General features: G+C 44.7%; 1 protein-coding gene across 1 annotated transcript in view; it reads right to left on the bottom strand.

Annotated features, from left to right (window-relative positions):
• Positions 1–11,195: 11,195 nt before the first annotated feature.
• Positions 11,196–20,469, bottom strand: part of ZWINT (ZW10 interacting kinetochore protein) — a 33,327-nt gene continuing 24,053 nt past the window's right edge. Inside the window, exon 9 of the mRNA XM_047826229.1 lies at positions 11,196–12,303. The gene's annotated coding sequence lies outside the window, so the exon portion shown is untranslated. The remainder of the gene's footprint in view (positions 12,304–20,469) is intronic.

Below are 20,469 nucleotides of genomic sequence, written 5' to 3'. Positions count from 1 at the left end.
GGTCTTTATGGAGGTAATCAGATTTTAAAATAAGGTCATTAGGGGGGCCCTAATCCAATATGATCGTGCCCCTATGAAAAGGAACAACTTGGATACAGATATGGATACATACAGAGGGAAGATGATGAAGAGACACAGGGAGGAAACCATATGAAGGCGGATGCAGGGGTTGGGGCTATGTTGCCACAGACCAATGAACGTCTGGGGCTGCCAGAAGCTGGAAGACGCAACCCTGTGGGGTCTGGATGGAGTAAAGCCCTATCAACACTTTGATTTCATACCTCTGGCCTCCCAAATCGTGAGGCAGTAAGTTTCTGTTGTTGTGAGCCACCCAATTTGTGATAGTTTGTTACTGCTGTCACAGGAATCATACATCTTTCTTCCTTCACTTATTAATTTTATTGTGTAACACTTTGGTAATGAGTCTATTCCTTTACAATTAGAGCCAATTAAGACTTATGAATTCCCTTTCTAAGTGCAAGGTTATGTTCTAAATGTTTTGCATATACAAACTCATTTAATACCTACAACAATCCTTTGAAGTAAATGCCATTATTTTGCCTTTTCCAGACGAGGAGGCAGAGTCACACAAAGGTCAAACAATAGGCTCAAAGAAACACAAAACTTTCTTGGGTACATTACGTGTGTTTGTCTTTCATACCGATGGTGGTGTATGTTTCCTATGGACTTCACTTTGCTTGATAGATTACCAACCACTCAAAATAAATGTGAATTACTTGGGAGTCAGGTTGCTTCATCCAAGTGGTTACAACCTCTCAAGCATGAACATGTAAACATGGGAAGTGACCTCATCTTGTTATAGTTGTCATTCTCCACTTGCTCAGAAAAAGAGACCAATGGAAAGACCCGAAGAAAAGGAAAAGTCAGTCCTCTTTATCCAAGAGGCTATTACTTCCTGCCACTCCTTGTTTTGATATGTCCCAGACAGAATGGTAAGGCAAGCTGTAAAAAAATTCCTCAAGACTCACTTAGTTTCAGTGAATTTCTTTTGATGCATTGATGTTAAATTTGACTACCAATTCAGGAAGTGTGCCAAAATGTTTCCTTCGTTCCATTTACTCACTTTCAAGAGATGTTAGCATGATGTGTCATAGCACACCAGTGTGGTCTAAAACACCCTTTTTACATAGCTGTCACACGTTAATAATGATTTAAAACCAGTAGAAGAAACTTATTCCCACTAATAATTCTATTCAACCTGTGTTTGCAAATTGTTTGCAAAAGCGCATCAAAACTGTAAAAAGTCTGAGATTTTGCCCTTATTTTAAATGAGAATTTACTCCGCCACAGGATCATGAGCATTGGCAGAAGACATAGGACTCCTTGGTCAGAGACACAGGACTTTATGACTCTCAGAAACAGCAGCAGTCAGAATACTAACAGTTTCTTGTGCTGGTTCCCTAGGTGCTAATTCCCAAAGGGCTACAAGGAAAGGGCCAGATTACAGGTGGGTAGAGAGTACAAGAGAGGAAACCTGAAGTCAGATAACCCGAGTGTTTTATAAAGGGCACTAAGCATGCCTGCCCTTTGCTCTGGAGGCACAGGTTATCTCTATCTTCCAAGACTGTAAGCAAACATGCCCTTCGCTTTACAGGACAATGTCAGTTCTGTCTTCCAACAAGTCTCCATGCAAACATCTTTGAAAAGATAATCAAGAAGAAGTTACTTCCTCTGCTTACATGACACGCAGAAACACGAGAACCCATAGAGCTGTCTCCCCAAAAAGCATGCAATTAATTCATCCTGACTGACCCTTAGAAATAAATGACTTAGTTGATTTATGGAGATCTAGTAAGGTATTCACTCAATTCCATTGACAACTCTGGAGTCAACAGTAATGAGGCTAACGAAGAAGCACATGTCACAGCAGTAAGAGCAGGACAGCAAAACGAGTATGTAACAGACACGACGAGATCAAGAAAGGGGAGTGAAATAAGTGGATGTCAGGTCGACACCACTGGGTCTTCCACTTCTGGCTGAGACAGACTAACAGGGATAGGAATCACCCAGAACGAATGAGCAACTACACAAAGACACGAAACAACGGTGGTGAGACTGTGTACAACACAGATCGCTGAGGAAGGGGAAATAATGACGGTATCCCCACGATTGCCTCACCTGCTGCCTCAAGACAGCTCCCAGGCTGTGGCCCCAGCCCAGAAGTCCCCCTGAATTGAGGGGATGGAGCCGGAAGGCCAGGAGGCTGAGGAAGCCGGGGCACACGGGGAAGAATACTGGACAGGAAAGAAGTGAACAGAGAGACACCAGCTTGGGGATGTGAGAGTCCTCCTTGTGTCGATGTGTTCTGAACATGTGTGTGAAGAGGCCACTGGCCTCCAGAGAAAGAACCACCGGAACAGAGCACAGGGCGTAACCACAGAGCCACACAGGGCTAGGAACGGCCGGGCCAGAGACAATATTTGGGTGGGGCAAAGGTTTCTTACTCACAGCACCACATGCATGGGCCGTAAAAAGAAACAACTGATCGATCATAATGCATCAAAGTCAAGGATCTCTGCTCTTCAAAAATCAAGGGAGTGAAAAAGAAAACAAACCACAAATTATTTTCAGATTGTACATTCAATAAAGAACCTATATCCACAATATATAAAGACTCACAATAAATAAGACAACTAATTTCTCACAAAGAGGCAAATGGTTTGAGCTGGCCCGTCAGCAAACAGGATACATGATGGTAAAAATGCACTTGAAAAGTTGCTCAACATTAGTAGCTGCAAACCAATTAAAGAGTCAAACTCAAGGACACACCTGTTAAATCCCCATAAAAATGTCTAAAAATAACAAAGCTGCACCAAGTGTTGAAGACAGGGCACAACCAGAATTCTCGTACACGACTGTGGGATTGTAAAGGGGCAGAAACACTTTGAGAAGCTGTCAGCTTCTTCAAAAGTTCCTGACACTTCCACGTAATTCAGCCCCTACAGGAACGGGGATTTACCCTTGATAAATACGAACACATGTTCACACAACGACCGTACGCGAAACGTCACAGCAACTTTACTCGTGGTAGCCAGAACCAGGGACAGCCCAAACCACAAGCCCATTAACAAGTGATGGAAGAAGAGAATTGTGACAGGTCTATATAATACATTAAAAATAAAATAAAATAAGCCAAAATGCAACAAGCAAAGGATCCATACAACGTGGGGATCCACACGACGTGGTACCTCAAACTGACTGCGCTGAGTGGAAGCCAAAGAAAGAAAGAGCAGGTATTACATGATTCCGATTCTATAAAATCCTAGAAAATGCAGCAAACTCAGGGTGACAGACAGCACATCAGTTGTGCCTGGGGACATGGTCAGTGGCTGGCGAGGTGGGCTGCGAAGGAGCAGGACAGTATTCCCTGTGGTATATTCGTCATCGTGACCATCATAGTTTCACCTGTGTACGTGGATGTGAAAACCAACCGGATAGTACGTTCTCAATATGTGTCGTCAATTGCTCATTTGCTCATAAGGTTGTAAAAAATACGGGCAAAAGGGTCCTACAAATAGTCTTGTTGATTAAGAAACAAAATGCAAACAGCGAAAAGGGTTCATTTTGTAAAGTTTAAAGCGACAATATCCCCTTTATATGTCACTTTTACATGATCTCAGTTTAGATAATACATATATTTTTAAACCAAATCCAGAGGGAAAACAATACTCATTTTCCCGCCAAAAGTATTTTAACGGGATTGTCATGGTGATTTTAGGAAACAGGTGTAATACACATAGATATAATTATGGAATTTTCCAAGCGAATTACTATAAAGGACTTTGGAAACTTAAAGCAGGTAGTAGGATCGTAAAAGCGCCATTGAAATACCAGCGAAGACAAGGGGTCCTTCCCCCCTTTGTAACATAGTTGGCCGCGTACTATGTACCCAAACCGCCTGGAGGTCCGGTGCGGTGTGTGCTGCTTTACCCCTTCATGTTCCTAAATTCTACAAAGCACTAAACAAGGCCAAGCAACACAACGAACTTTGCCGAATAATAATAATGAAAAAGCAAACACTATTGATCACTAGGTAATAGAGACAAAAGTTCACGTTGTCAAGTATATGACTCCAGGTTTTTGACAGAAAAGTGTAATGAATATAAATTTGTGTAAAAGGAAGTAGGCGGACTGTATTTTTTCGCAGTTTTGACTTAAAACTGTGTGGAAGGGACAGATGTTGTCTTTTTCTTTCCAAATAATGTAAGAAACTGATATACTTTAAAAAATATATGTATAACTGTTAATTAATTAGAAGAAAAACCAACCTTGAGGCAATATTAGTGGAGGTCAAGGTTTGTAATTTGTGTGAACACATTATAATTTCAGTCCAAATAGTCTTTTATTGTTTGGAGACTCCCACACAGCAAAGTGCTTACTTTGGGAGTATATTTTGATGCTGTTTCTGAGGTCTGAAATCCAAGAACACAACCCATTTTTAAAGTTGCCATTTGCTATGGACCTTGAAATTCTGATAAAAGGTTATGTGCTTCAGATATATTCCCTTTGAAAAGCCACATCCTTTGAGGTTAATTTTGTTTTAGGATTACCTCCTTCTGCTTTTTATAGCTACTTCCAGAACCTTCCTTGGTCCCCCCTCCTCCGTGGTCGCAGGTCACACACCACAGTAAACCCCATGCTCTCCTCCTTCCCCACTCCGTCCTAACGTCATCTCTGCACCCAACACTTACGCCCTCGCGACTCCCGGTGACTTAAATCTTCACAGGCTTCATGCTTCTACGTCTCAGCATTTCTGCCCCGGTCCTTCCCCTGACCTCAGGCACCTGCTCCCGCAAACATGCCTGTTTCTCAGGCAGGACACACCAGATGACACGTGACAACATCACCAAACGCACAGCAGCTGGAAACAACAAAAGGTTAATTCCCGTTCTCGTAAAAGCTTCCATCAATCTAAGTCCTCAGGGGGGCTCTCCCCCTGCACTCGGTCAACATCCGAGGCCACCTCAGCTCATACCAGGTCCTTTCACCAACATGACCCTCAGGTTTGTAAATGCTTCAGCCCAGAGGGCAGAAAACCACTCCCAGCTCTTCCTTTGGCCACAGCCGACCACATGGTCACGCCAATCCCCAATGGAAGGATTTGCTGAATCATGCTGTTTTCTTGGTCGAAACCATAGTTCTGGGTAGATTCAGTCGTTAGGCCACTGCGTATGCATACGTGTGCACCATGTATGTGCACAACACGGCCAAGCGGAGTAACGTGGCCCCTCGGTGAGGCCATCTTCCCACATCCCGGGATTCAACAGTGCTTACCTGTCCCACACAACATCTACAGACCTCGCTCTCTCCTCAAATCTCCAGCACATCCATCGAATTCTCTTTCTCGGTGGATAAAATGCCTATCTCCAGAACCATACGTTTCTCATTTTTTCATAAACCATAAGGTACACAAGTCACTGCGGAAAAGGGCAACGATACTGCCCCACCCAACGAATAAAAGGCCTCAGAAGAGACCATCCCTCCCTCAGCGCCCACCTCCCTCCTGTGCCCTTCCCTGGCCGCCCCCCAGATCCTCTGCACCGAGATCTTGACACTCCCGTCTTTAAATGCTGGCCTCCTCCTGGGTCGTGCTTTTTTCTTCCTACCCTTGCCGAGCACACACACTCTTACGGTCACAAATGATGTCTACTGCAGAAGCATCCAAGGTTTTATTTCCACGTGGACCGCAACCCGACTGCACACTCGCGAATGCAGCTGCCGACTGTCCAGCCCTGGATCTCAAACCCAAGAACCCCTCGTTGAGGTCCTAGAAGGTGGTACACATCTTCACACCACACCACCTGCCATATCTCAGTATGAGATGGCTTCCTGTCTCCAGCTCCTCAACACAACTGTCAGAGCCCTATTTAATGACTCTAACCAGCACCCCACCCGTGATGACCCCCTTTAACCAGCATCACACCCCATGATGATTGCCTTTAACCAGCACCGACCTCATGATAATCGCCTTTAAACAGCACCCCACCTCATGATGATTCCCTTTAACCAGCACCCATCCCATGATGATCCCCTTTACTCACCACCCCACCCCAGAATGACCCCCTTTAACCAGCACCCCACCCCATGATGATCCCTTTAACCAGGATCCACCCCACGATGATCTCTTTAACCAGGACCCCATCCCATGATGATCCCTTTAACCATCCTATGATGACCCCCTTTAGCCAGCACCCGAACCCATGATGATCCCCTTTAACCAGCACCCGAACCCATGATGACCCCGTTTAACCAACACCCACCCCATGATGATCTCCATTAACCTGCACCCCACCCCATGATGACCCCCTTTAACCAGCATCCCAACCCATGATGACCCCTTTTAACCAGGACCCCACCCCATGATGTCCCCCATTAACCTGCACCCCACCCCATGATGACCTCCTTTAACCAGCACCCACCCCATGATCCCCTTTAACCAGCACCCCACCCCATGATGATACCTTTAACCGGGACCAACCCCATGATCCCCTTTAACCAGGACTTACCCCATGATGATCCCTTTTAACCAGAACCCACCCCATGATGATCCCTTTAACCTGGATCCACCCCAAGATGATCCCTTTAACCAGGACCCCATCCCATGATGATCCCTTTAACCAGCACCCAACCCATGATGGTCCCCCTCCTCAGCTAGTTATCCTCTCCCCAGTGCTGTATTTTTATTCTCAGCACTTTTTGCTGCTATGTTTTATTTATCAGTCTGTTCAACACCTGCACTGAAGTGTAAGCAGCAGAATAGGGTAGAGGAAAAAAGAAGTCCTGAGCACACAACTACCACGTAGGGACGTAGGGAATTTAGTGCAATGGGCTCCTCGGATTAGGAAGTGATGGGAGCAAGGAAATAAAGCTGAAAAACAGGAAAAACAAAACAAACAAAAATCACATATCTGCAATGGTATTTTGCCTCAATACTTGTTGATTGGAGTTCACTTGGTATAGTTATGCATCATATAGAAAATACCAGGAAAGCGAATGGAGTCTAAAACCCAATACCACATTATGCTAATACTTACAGTTTATTTTGCACAGTTACCTCCATTTTGCAGTGTTTATTTAGGCCCAAGACATTTTGGAAAAAGCTTTCTGGCATCGTAAAAAGAATGTGAGTTTGGGGAAAAGAAATGCTGACATTCTCTGTATCTGACTTCCTTAACAATTCTGAAAGTAGTCTCTCATCTGAATTATTTTTATAAATCGCTACTGGGAGAAGTGTGTGCTATTGTGTGTGACTGGCAAGTAAGCGTGTCCCGAGATGCTGCACAAAAGAGCAGAGTCGAATGTAAACTGGAGATGATGTGTGCCAGATGCGCCGACGGCCACGCTGGACGAGCCCGGGCCAGCGCGGTGCTTGGCAGGGAGGCCTGGCGTCCCGTCCACACCTGCTGTTGGCTTCTGGTGATGCACCAGGTTCTCAGGACGGCTGCTTGTGCAGCAGCGAGGGAGGGATTGTACGGTGGGCACATTTATCTGTGAGTGCCTCAACGTGCCTCAGTGGGCTGCATCACTACTTGGCATCCAGCTCCTAGACCGTCCGTGTTTATGAGACACAAAGGGGAAAACCTGGCTAAAGTCAGTGCTTTTCTTCCTAAACGTTTTGAGGAAATGATGCTCAACATCACTCATCATCAGGGAAGTACAAATCAAAATCACGATGAGATACCACCTCACACCTATCAGAATGGCTAAAATCAACAACAGGTGTTGGTGGGGAAGTAGAGAAAGGGCAACCCTCTTCCACCGCTGGTGGGAATGCAAACTGGGGCAGCCGCTCTGGAAAACAGTGTGGAGGTGCCTCAAAAAGTTAAAAATAGAACTATCCTATGACCCAGCAATTGCACTACTGGGTATTTACCCCCAAAATATAAAAACACTAATTCAGAGATACATGTAACCCAATGTTTATAGCAGAATTATTTACAACAGCCAAATTATGTAAACAGCCCAAGTGTCCATCGGCTGATGAATGAAGAAGCGTAATGTATACACAATGGAATATTATTCACACATAAAGAAGAATGAAACCTTGCCATTTGCAACTACGTGGGTGCAACTAGAGTGTACGATGTTAAGTGAAATAAGTCCGTCAGAGAAAGACAAATACCATATGATTTCACTCATGTTTGGAATTTAAGAAACAAACGAGCGAAGGCAGGAAAAGAGAGGGGGCAAACCAAGAAACAGACTCTTAACCACAGAGCACTGATGGTCACCAGAGGGGAGGTCGGTGGGGTTTGGGTGAAACGGGGGATGGGGACTGAGGAGGGCACTTGTCTGATAGAAAAGCATAAAAACAAATAAATACAAAAGGGAAAAAAAGAACTCAATTTGCACATTCCCATTCTTCCTTTTCTTAAAGCCACACAAAGGCAAACAGAACTAAGACTTCAGGGAAACTGCAGCCATAATAATCCACTCCTAAAAACAGGTACTTGGCACGAATTTATATTTAAATCAACCATCAATCCATCAGGACATAAGTTCTAAAGTTAGTAACATATAACCTTCCCAGTTTAACCTCCCAACCACCATATGCATAGAGTCGTGCTTTTTACCAAACAAGGTGCATTATTTGATGTTTAACCATATAAACACCTTGGGATTATGTTCCTTCAGCCCACGAATTATATTTTAAATACCAAAGACAATTCTTAGGGGCACCTGGGTGGCTTAGTCGGTTGAGTGTCCAACTTCGGCTCAGGTCATGATCTCACAGTTCGTGAGTTTGAGCCTCACGTCGGGGCTGAAGCCTGGTTCGGATTCTGTGTCTCCCTCTCTCTAGGTCCCTCGGCCCCTCCCTAGCTCTCACTCACACTCTGTCTCTGTCAAAAATAAATAAACTTTAAATACATACATACATACATACCAAACACAATTCTTAAAAATGGGGAACAGTGCTGGTAACCCATAAATACTGAAGGGTGAAAACTTAAACAGTGAAAATAACATCACTGTCTCAGCAGTTCTAGAAACACACAGCTAAATTCTCTCATTTATACTGTATTTGGTATAAAGTATATACTTTCGTGTAGTATGTGATATTTAAATACAAACAGTTGACTTGGGAAAATTTTGCTATGGTCTAACACTCAACCCATCGAACTTCGCATGACTCTTTATACAAATCAAAATAAACCTTTAAAATATATGAGTAATGCATGCAAATAGTCAACTGTTCAGACAATAACAAAGATATCGAGATAAAAAGGCTATGATGAAGGAAAAAAACGTTTTGAGAAAACTTTTAACCTTGATGATAAAATCTTGGGGTGCCTGGGTGGCTCAGTCGGTTAAGTGTCCAACTTAGCTCAGGTCACGATCTCACAGTTTGTGGGTTCGAGCCCTGCATCAGGCTCTGTTTTGGCACCTTGGAGCCTGAAACCTGTTTTGGATTCTGTGTGTCCCTCTCTCTCCGCCCCTCCCCCATTCACGCTCTACCTCTCAAAAATAAACCAGCATTAAAAAAAAATTAAAAAAAAAAAATCTTAATGTGTGAGTCACATGGGCCGGAGAGGAAATAACATCTCTTGCCCTTAAATATCACACTTCATAGGTTCTGAGGTTTTTGAGGGAAACTATACCAAACGTCTACCTCCTCAAGTGGAGGCAGCCTTCATGAGGGAAAGGTCTCATGCCTACGTTAGAAATCTGCAAGAGAAACTGAATGGCAGTATCTTTGGGAGGAAAATCCAAATGAGGTCATTTGAGAGTGGCTGCTCCCATTTGTCCTAAGATCCGAGATGAGAACTGAGTTTAATATAAGAACCAGAAAAAACTTTCCTTTTCCTCGCAAAAATACGTTTCCAGGAGAGGATTAGAAAACGAGTTTTACTGTCAGCATCTCCAACAATTACTGAATATCCAGCTTTTCAGAGGCCAGCTTCTGTTCCGTCCAGACCTCCTGGCGCCCACTGCACAGGGCGTTGGGACCTCAAGCTGTAAGCTCTCCTTTATCAACTAACCAGTCATTTTCAATCTCGCTGAGCCTCAGTTCCCCTATCTTTAAATTTTTTTTAATGTTTATTCATTTCTGAGAGACAGAGAGAGACAGAGTGCAAGCGGGGAGAGAGGGAGACACAGAATCCAAAGTAGGCTCCAGGCTCTGAGCCCGACACGGGGCTCGAACTCACGGACGGTGAGATCATGACCTGAGCAGAAGTCGGACACTTAACTGACTGAGCCACCCAGGTGCCCCCTAACTATCTGTAAAATAGGGTAAAGTGTCTTAAAATCTGAACTCTTGACAGATAAAATGAAAGCAGTGTATTTAGCCCAGCGTTTGGTTCCCAGATAGCAGCCTGGATTAACAAATATAAGGGAGGACATTCCTTTGTGGTTTCAAATGTTCCTGATCAGAACCAACGTGGCCAATGGCTGGCCTCACACATTACTGACGGGTCACTAATTACAGAATCAGCATGGAGGAGCAAGACAGCAAGGAGCCCAGGCCACCCGGGACGTGCGTCCTGGGCGACAGTCACTTCCACGCTCCCCCACGCGGGCAGCTCTTCTCCCGGTCTACACCACCCCAAGGTCTCTGTTCCAAAGGCTGGCTGCTCACGTCTTTTATAACAACGTGATTTCTGCAGTCAGTTTACCTGACACAACAATTTCAAATGCAAGTCACGTGTAGGGACACAAAAACGAGACAAGGCACCGGCACCGGTAGTTGCCAATGTGAGTTGGAGAACCACTCATGATCAGAAGCCCCATGTGAATCGTCTGTGACACATTATATCACAAAGACACACAACTGGCTCTGCCAAACCAGAGTGTACATGGATCGTCAGGACACGAAGAAACTAAGTCACGTTTTTCCACACAACGCGCTTGGAAAAAGCACCTTCTAGGAACTCTGCATGGGCAGAAAGGAATCCCAGAGGGGGTAGTATTCTCATGGAGACTTCGGGCAAATTATACTAAAATCATCATTTCTCCCCTTTCTCACAGTTGACTGGCCAAAACTGGGCTGATAAAAATTTCCTACCTAATGTGTATGCATTCACTTTTTATTCCAATTCTCCACAAAAAAATAGGATTTATAAATGTTTACTATGAATTTTCTGGAGACCTCACATACGGTTTTCTAGGAGAATAGAGTTTTGAACATTGTTCCTTCTTTTTGTGTTTGCTTTTTGTTCAGCTCTGAGAAATAATTGACAAATAAAATTGTAATATATTTGAAGTGTACCGTGTGATGATTTGATACACGTGTACGTTGTGGAAGGATTCCCGCCAAGTTGATGAACACATCCATCATCCTCCATATTGACCTTTTTATGGGGGGGAGGGCGCAAAGGGGAGAACACTTATGTTCTAGTCTATTAGCAGATTTCAATCACACAATACCGTCATGTGAACTCCAGTTATCAGTGCACATTCGATCATGAGACCTTACTCGTCTTGTAACTGACAGTCTGAGCCCTTTTGCCAACATCTCCCTATGTCTCTCCTCCGCAGCCAGGCAACCTCTATCCTAGTCTCTGTTTCTACAAGTTTGACTTTTTTAGATTTCTCATGATACCTCATGTTCTTAAGATTGCTTTGGTATTCACGATCTTTTGTTGTGGTTTCATAAGAACACTAGGATCATTTTTTCTCATTTCTGCGAAAAACGCTTTTGGGATTGTGATAAAGATTGAAAGCAATTTGTAGACTGGTTGGGCAGCACGGATATCTTACGATATTTATTCTTCCATTTATCCCAATCCATGAACATCTGTATCTGAAGCTAAAATGTACGGGTCAAGGAACCAAGGTGTGGTGGTTAGGAGTGACCTATCTCATTATCATTCTCAGGATCCAGCGCATAATCTATACTTCTCTCCCCTATTAAATCAGTCTATGTAAACAGGTTCTGTCTTGGAGGAAGGCTGGGTGGGGGACATTCTTCGTAGCAGAGACTTGAATTTCGACACATAGAAAGCTATGACAACCAATGGTTATTTGAGTTTCTCCTGCCAGTAGACCGGCAGGTGGCCAAGAGATAAAATACTCTACTACCGGAAGCCACTAACCCTTCGGTCGGGAGGTGGGATTGTGACAGGCAAGGACAAAGGTGGGTGTATCCGGAGCTCAGGAGATTCACTGGGGTCCCTCCTGGGCCATCCAGCCTCTGCGAAGACCTTCAGTGGGCAACTGTAGGAATCACGGTCTGGGAGCACAGAACCCAGATGTCCGTACACACGAATATCTTGATCACTTTGCGGAGCGGGCAACCTAGATCGTCACGTGTGTTGATGCTGGCTGCGGTAAATCTGGAATCTGTGGTACAAAAGGGAAAACCTGAGTGCAATACGAGAACTCTGTGTTATTTCTTAACAGTGCATGTGATTTTACAATCATTATTTAAAAACAAAGAGTTTTTGTAGGTGTGCAGTACAATCCTGAGCGGCCGTGACCTTGCTAAAGCAAGGATGAGCCCTGAGGAGCGGAACGTGAGACCAAGGCGGACATGGGGTACCGAGAGGGGGCCGCAGAAGCCGCCGGTGCCCTGCTCGCTCTGCTCTAGCGCTGCCTTGTCTTGTACGGAACTCTGGCAGCCGAACACGCTGTGCAAGCGGAGAAAGGACCAGGAGGGTCATCCTCTGAGCAACCCGAATGCAGGACGACCGGCAAATGCATATCCAGCCTGGCTTTCCTGCCGCCTGGCACACCGTACACGTTTTACACGCTGGCCCAGAGATGCAAGCGGCGGTGCCCTGATCACCTGCAGCGGCAGTGCAGGAAGGGCCTCCCTCCTTTCCCTCTCCCGTGCTTTTCACACTCAAGGCCAAAGCTCCCGAGAACCGCCTCCCGAATTACGTGTGCTCAGACCCTTATGGCAGGTGGTTTGCTTGAGCCAAAGACAATTTATGCTATGACTGTATCTGAGGGGACTTACTTTTGCCTCCAGCACTTTAAGGAATATCTGGAATAGGAGACAAACATGTTTGACCACACGGCATGTTGGGAAACAAAATTAAGAGCACAGCACTATCGCTTTATTCCTGTTTCCAAGTAGGTGTGCAGGACTTGTAAGTATGCTCGCCCCCTTATTAAGTCCCCCAGTTTTGCTGACACTCTTGGCCGCTCTGAAGGCTGGAAGTGGCCCAAGCTGTCTGGTGTGTCCCCCAGCCTTCATGCTCATCCCCTAATTCTTCCATGATCAAGAAGGTGATCTCTCTTGGCTCTTCTGAGGACCCACAGGGGCACGGGAATTACCTCCCCTGGGGCACATTCTGTCCTGGAAACATGATCCCAAGTCTCTCCATGTGTGACAAAGGGAATAGATCGGGATTTTGTTTTTTTTAATGTTTATTTATTTTTGGGAGACAGAGACAGCGTGTGAGCAGGGGAGGGGCAGAGAGAGGGGGAGACACAATCTGAAGTGGGCTCCAGGCTCTGAGCTGCCAGCACAGAGCCCGACACGGGGCTCAAACCCACAAAGTGTGAGATCATGACCTGAGCCGAAGTCGGATGCCCAAGCGACTGCACCACCTAGACGCCCCTCCAGTCGGGATTTTTTTGGTTAGGATCATCATATTTCCTCCTCTTGCATCCTTTCTGTCCAGGCCAGAAAGTTCTTTATTGTGCAAAATCATTGCTTCCTGACATTCTTATCCCGTTCAGTTCTGCAACCTTAACTGTCTACATCCACCACTGTGAATTGATCTTATTTCTAATAGTATTTCATTGAAACCACAGAACGTTAGAGCTGGAGAGACCTTTGGTTCCCCCAGCATATAGATGAGGACAGCGTGGTTCTGACGGCCCAGTTCACAGATGAAGACGGTCGCTCACATAACCTCAGGGAATCACTAAGGAGGACAGTAAGTTCACGACAGAGCTGAGACCTGAGCAAATCAGTTTGACTGTGTTCCAGGGACGAGACAGACAGAACGTGGAAACACGGACATGGCATGCGTATGCAAACATGCAGTCGTTTTTTCACTCCTAACCAAGCCGGAGGACAGCTGTTAATTCATCAGCGTAACACTCCTAACAGCATTGGTTGTAAGACTCACATGATCGTGAAGATATTAAAATGGAAAAGCGGGCATGTTAGAATTCCGTGATGATTGACATTTACAGAATGTCACGTCCAAGTGGCATGTTACCGAATGTTACACGCATGTTACCGAATCCTCACGACTTTTGTCGGTCTGCTCTATTACAAAATTAATTCCTCCTCTATACCAGTAACCCAACACTGAACTACTTGGAAATTATTTCTTCACTCTTTTAAAATTAAGAGTCCAGGGGCGCCCGGGTGGCTCAGTCGGTTAAGCGGCCGACTTCGGCTCAGGTCATGATCTCGTGGCCCGTGAGTTCGAGCCCCGCATCGGGCTCTGGGCTGACAGCTCAGAGCCTGGAGCCTGTTTCAGATTCTGTGTCTCCCTCTCTCTGACCCTCCCCCGTTCATGCTCTGTCTCTCTCTGTCTCAAAAATAAATAAACGTTAAAAAAATAAATAATCTTTAAAAAAAATAAAAATAAAATAAAGAGTCCAAAGAAGTCTTACCTGCCATGTCACTACAGAAAATAAATAAATAAATAAATACATAAATAAATAAATAAATAAATAAATAAATAAATAAATGCCACTGGTTCACACATTTTATTTTGCATTAACATTATCTGGAGTATTTATTAAACAAAGATTCACGTGGGGCGCCTGGGGGGCTCAGTCGGTGAAGCAAACAACTCTTTGATTTTGGCTCAGGTCATGATCTCATGGTTCATGAGTTCGAGCTCTGCGTCGGGCTCTGTGCTGGCAGTGCGAGGCCTGCATGGGAATTTTTCTCTCTCTCCCTCTCTCTCTGCCCGTCCCCTGCTCATCCTCACTCTCTCTCTCAATAAATAAAATCAACATTTAGAAAAATCCCACAGACTGACGGCCTTCACTCAGTAACGGCCTTCACTAAGAATATTCTAAGAAGTTCCCTGCGGATGCTGCTGGTCTTCAGAGGATGCTTTAATTGGCATTTGCTTAACTGTCCTTTTTTACATTTTGTGTACATTAGTCTTTTAAGAGTTAAAAAGTCATCTTGCATGAGCGAGTTATCTAATTTGCATGTTCTACAGTTTACATAGAGTTCGAGGGCGTATCAGTCTGTGTGCTCTCTGGTCACAGACACTAATAGGTGTCGTGATATGGGCACCGGGGTTCACAGTGTGAGCGGTCGCCTGAGGAGAAAGGGGTGCAAACTGGTAAAAAGGGCTACCAAACTTAAGCCTCCAAAGTGCAGAGCAGGGCCCCAGAGGGAGTCGCCTTGAAGCTGTAACAGCAGAAAAACGAACAGGGAACAAGGTGCCGCTGTGCTTCTGCCACGTTTCTGCAACTGGCGGCTCTTCTGTTCATGCCCCATGACTTCCTGAGCAGGTGCAATGTGCCCACCGTCTTGCACGTGCAACAGGCCCCTTTATCCCTTATTTCCCACCCACCACCCGCAAAGGGGATCACATAGTAGAAAGCACACTCTTCTCTGTAGTCACTGGCGTTAGGGTGTGAAAGGGAAAACTGTCACCAGAGCTACAGGACCCAGAGAACAAAGGACTCCCTCTTCACAAGTACAGTAGCACATTCTTTGGGCCTTCTAGCCTCCTCCTCCCCCCTACACATCCCTTCCAAGACCACTGCAAAGGACGCAGCGCTTCTGACATTAGATAATCTCATTATTTAAGAAACGGTGAGGGTAGAACACCACAGAGAATAGGTTGGAATAATTTGGTCAGGTCTCCAAAGCTAACATGTAATGCGGCCTTTTCTATTTATCATAACATCCTAGGCAGCTGCCAAATGATCTCATATTTATTAAGTTACTCGTAACTAGCGCATGAATAAGAGACTCAAAGACAGATCCGAAAGCGTAACAGCTTTGGAGTTAGGAATAGGATAGGAAGAAAGAAAAGGACGGAAGGAGGGAGGAGAGGAGGGGTGGAGGAGGGAAGGAAAGAAGGAACCAAACACGCAGACTGAGTCCTAGTTGGGCCACATGTTCTAGGCAAGCTCTTGAGAAATCACTCGAAGGTTCACAGCTCCATTCTGCTTTTTAAAAACACCTGGTTTTCGAGTTTGTTGTAAACCTTAAATAAGATCAGTATGGATCCCATCTGGCGGCATTCTAACAAGATCAACTGTTTTGAGTTTGATGAGAGCTTACAAATACTAATATAGCAAGATACTTGGTGTATATTAAAATTTTACAGCTGAAGCCTAATTATTTGTTTGATGCCTGACCGCTCCAGGATCTTCATCACTTGTCCTGTCCTCTAATAGCAGTGTCTCTGGTACACGTCATAGATCATTTTAAAATTCCTTCTCAAATTGCTGCATCTTATCAAGTATATTTAGTCTATGTAAATTTTTTATTAGCAATTATCTGGGCTAATTTCTATCTTATTTTATACATTCCTTTACTACGTATTTATTTTACTTTCCAGGCTTCAATTGGATTGGATGTTTTTTCCCAGAGACAAAAAACTTTATTACTCACAGCACACTGAATAGCAAAAGCATCCCGCTCCTCGGGGCCCAGTCCCACGGGGCCAACGTGGAGGGCCCTAGTGTGAGCTACACATACAGTGGGTTTGTCACATCGGAAGAGCACAGGCCATGGGAGGCCATGGGGGTCATCTTTTACAGAAGACAGCGAACAAACACACTTTCTCCTAGAGAGGTCACTTCCTTCCTCAAGGTGGCTGGCTGCACATACAACCCTGAGAAATTGCCCAGGCAGGGTGGTCGGACTGTGCATTCTTGCCATGCCCAGCAGTGATGCTCAGGCAAGGGCTGTTTGCCTGCCCCAATAACTGACCCTACACATTCCTGGCGGAACTTGAATATTTCTTCACATGAGTATACAGCTCCTTCTGTCATCCTGATCAATCTGACCAACAGAGACTCGGGCTAAAGATATTTAATTTGTCCTGCACAGAGTATAATTATGGCTATTATCAACAGAACTTCCAGCAGCAAGATGAGGCCAACCCATGCACTGGCTTCAACCAGGCTGCCCAGTCACTTGTGAGTCCCAGGGGGACGAGTAAGTCTTATTCAGACATCCAGGATATATAGTCCAAGGCAGCATTCAGGGATCAGAACAAGACTGTGGATATTTGGAGGGCAGGTCCTGACTGCTCACCCTGACTTCCTGCCAGCTGGGGGCAAGCTACTCTGGGCGCACGCGCACGGCTGTTTGCCCCGGGGCTTGGGCTTCAGCAAAAGCAAAAGTTGCTGAGCTTAGAGATGAAATTGACTGAAATGAATCGCAAGGCATCATCTAAGCCATCCCCTGAAGTTGTAAGGTTTCAAGTCTCCAAAGTTCCAAAATAGGTGCAGGAGGCAGGTTCCATCAGGGCAACGTGTTGCCCTGGTGGGCAGACTGATTCCTGGTGCCTCCTACTCTGCCTGCTTCCCAGGGTCCTCTCCCTCAAGTGTCTGTATCGGCTATGTCTCACGGGGGAGCCAGGACGAAGCCAGAAGGACACCCATGGGGGCCCAGGAGGATGGGGCCAAAAGCACACCCCACTGGGGCCGAAAGGACAGAGGCAGAAGGACACCCCACAGGGGTGGCAGGACGGCACCCGAAGGATACCCCACGGGGGCCGGAAGAACGGAGGCAGAAAGATACCCCACGGGGGCCGGAAGGTCAGAGGCGGAAGGAAACCCCTGGTGGGCGGCAGGCTGGAGGCGGAAGGACACCCCACCGGGGCCGGAAGGATACCAGCAGAAGGATACGCCCACACTTTCTCACACTTGGGTCTCTGGTATTTTGCCTGAATCCAACTTATGCAAATAATAGAACCGAGTATCTTGACCAAATACAATAGTTTTTAATTCACATCAGTGAACTTCACTTTCATGAAACTTTCACTTTCACGAAACACCTTTGCAAAGTTCATTAACTTTCACCTAGTTTTGAACTGTTTTATCCACACTGTGATGGATTCAGCATTTATACCTCAGTTCTCTTTTCTCTATCGTTGCTGACATTAATGAGCAGAAGTGACATAACCAACGGTGCCACATGTGTGAAAACATGAGCTAAAGAACTATCTGAAAACAACAGAAGATAGTGGCATTTCACGTTTTAATAGGATAAGGAAATAAATGGCAACACCTATTATACATTTATAAAGTGTAACAACCTTCAATTATGCATAAATTATAAGCAAACAGAACAGCATATTTGATCAAAAGAAATATTTGTGGCTACTATTCATGAACATTACATTTTAACATGAAAAGTAAACTATTTATAGAATTTTGTTTCCTTTTAGAAGCCTCTTCAAGTATATTCTGTGTTCTATTTTCCATGCTATGATTTCCGAAAATAAAGAAGAATCTCCTTTGTGTACACAAATTTTCTTCATGGCAGTGTTAAACACACAGGCCTCAAGTCCTAAAATAACCAATAATAATTTTTTTTCGGCAGTAAGCAATATTAAAGCAAACTTATTTTCTCTGGGATTTGAAGGGCCAGTTTGTGAGTTTTCTGGATGGTTCTTGCATTTGAATACCATTGAGTTCCTTCCACCTTTATGAGCCTAGTTTATTTTTCTAGTGACCCTGAAGTTGTTTGTGGTGAGTAAGTTAAGGAATTCCCTGAGCTTGCACCAATCAGTTAACAAGGCCCAGGACAAAAGCGCCCTAGAATAGATAAACAGGGCAAAAGTGCCTCAGCATAGTATAAAAGCAGAAAGCTGCTTCCACAGGACTAAAGCCTCCAGAGTAGGTAAACAGATAAAACAGGGCATACCACCACAGCACGGAGAAACTTCCAGGAGCTAATTACTGAAAGAAAGGAGCCTTGTTGACCCTGCAGTAGCACGCACCATCTGTCTTAGCCCCTAGACCAGTTAAGATGAACAGATACGCGCCTGGTGCCTGCTGTAAACAGCCATGTGCCCCGCGCCAGGATTTTGTTTTGTACTGACCCAAACCCCTAACACCGCATATCTTCGTAACCCCCTTTCCCTCACACAAGAGTTAATGTTCACGGTTTCACTGTCTCTTTGGGCATGTCCATCATGCTTGTAAGCCTTCTGATCCTAATAAAGACGCTTCCTCCCAGCTCTTGTTTCCTCCTGGACATTAGCCTCCCTCACAGTTAATTCTGCACCCGATCTCTTGCTGGACAAGAGATTACTCCAGCCCAAAGTCTGCAACAGTTGTTCACTGTTTTTTTTTCCTTCCATATTTTCTTAGATTACATTCCTTCCATATTTTCTTATATCACGGCTTTTTCTGTCATACTCTTATAACCTTATTTATCAAAGAATTTGACCCATATTCTCCTAGGCCAGAATCAAACGATAGTTGAGGTATATCATACAGTATTATTCTCCAAAGACGCTCCCTGCCAACAATGAGCCTTTCCTCCAGGAAAATGTCCAGAGATGGGTCTATTTTACCCTCAGGGAAAAGTTCACAGACAACCTGTAACACTCTGTGAAAGGCTGGGGCAGGTGCATATTGATTTAAGAATCAGATTCTGTTTCCTTAGGTCCCAGTAACTTATTCCAGTGCCCTCTTCACTATTTTCATAAGGGCTGCCTGTTGACCTAATTCAAAGTGCTCCAGGTAGCTGTGTCCTGAGTAGGTACACAGAAAACTCTTCTCACGCTCACTTATCCTGTATCAAATTTTAAATTACTATCTACACTATAAAACCATAGAGTTAGATAAAACAGAGCCTTTAAAAAACATTTACTTTAACATTCTCATTTTACAGATAAGATGACTGAGTCTCCAAAACACTAGTGTTGTTATTCACCAGGTTTGGAACACGAATCCATGTTTCTGGAAAGCAGAGTCAACACCCCTGCACTAAGACATGTGCCTTCAGGGTGAAATACAGTCTTCAATCACAGCAAGGGAACTGATACGTCCTAGTCATCAATTTCAGTGGTGTAACCATATGTACGCCACATGCAAAAGTGAGAGGGAACAGCTGGCTGGAAAAGAAGGAAGCTCTTACTGCATGAACAGTAAGTGCTGCTGCCGATGATTTCCAGGACAGAACACAATGTAAACAGAGTGCAACAGACAGAGGTATAAGCCAGATGGGGGACTGAGATGTTCCAGGCCCTACTTCCCTCCCTTAAACATTAAAATATACACACAGACACACACACACTCTACCAAGACTGAATCGTTAAGAGATAAATCTGAATAAATCTCTAATTAACAGGTTGATTGAATCAGTAATCAAAACCTCCCAACAAAGAAAAGCCCAGCCCAGTGTCTCCAATGAATTCTGCCAAACATTTAAAAAGGAATTAAGCCAATCCTTTTCAAATTCTTCCAAAACACTGAAGAGGAGGAAACACTTCTGCTAGAGATTGTTTGTGTCCTCCTAGAATTCATATGTTGAAATCTTAACATCCAAAGTGATGATATTAAAAGTTGGGGTCTTTGAAAGGCGATTAGGTCATGATGATGGAG

Source organism: Prionailurus viverrinus, chromosome D2, assembly GCF_022837055.1.
Source record: "Prionailurus viverrinus isolate Anna chromosome D2, UM_Priviv_1.0, whole genome shotgun sequence".
Classification (NCBI taxonomy): Eukaryota; Metazoa; Chordata; class Mammalia; order Carnivora; family Felidae; genus Prionailurus; species Prionailurus viverrinus.
This window is presented reverse-complemented; position numbering and strand designations above follow the sequence as displayed.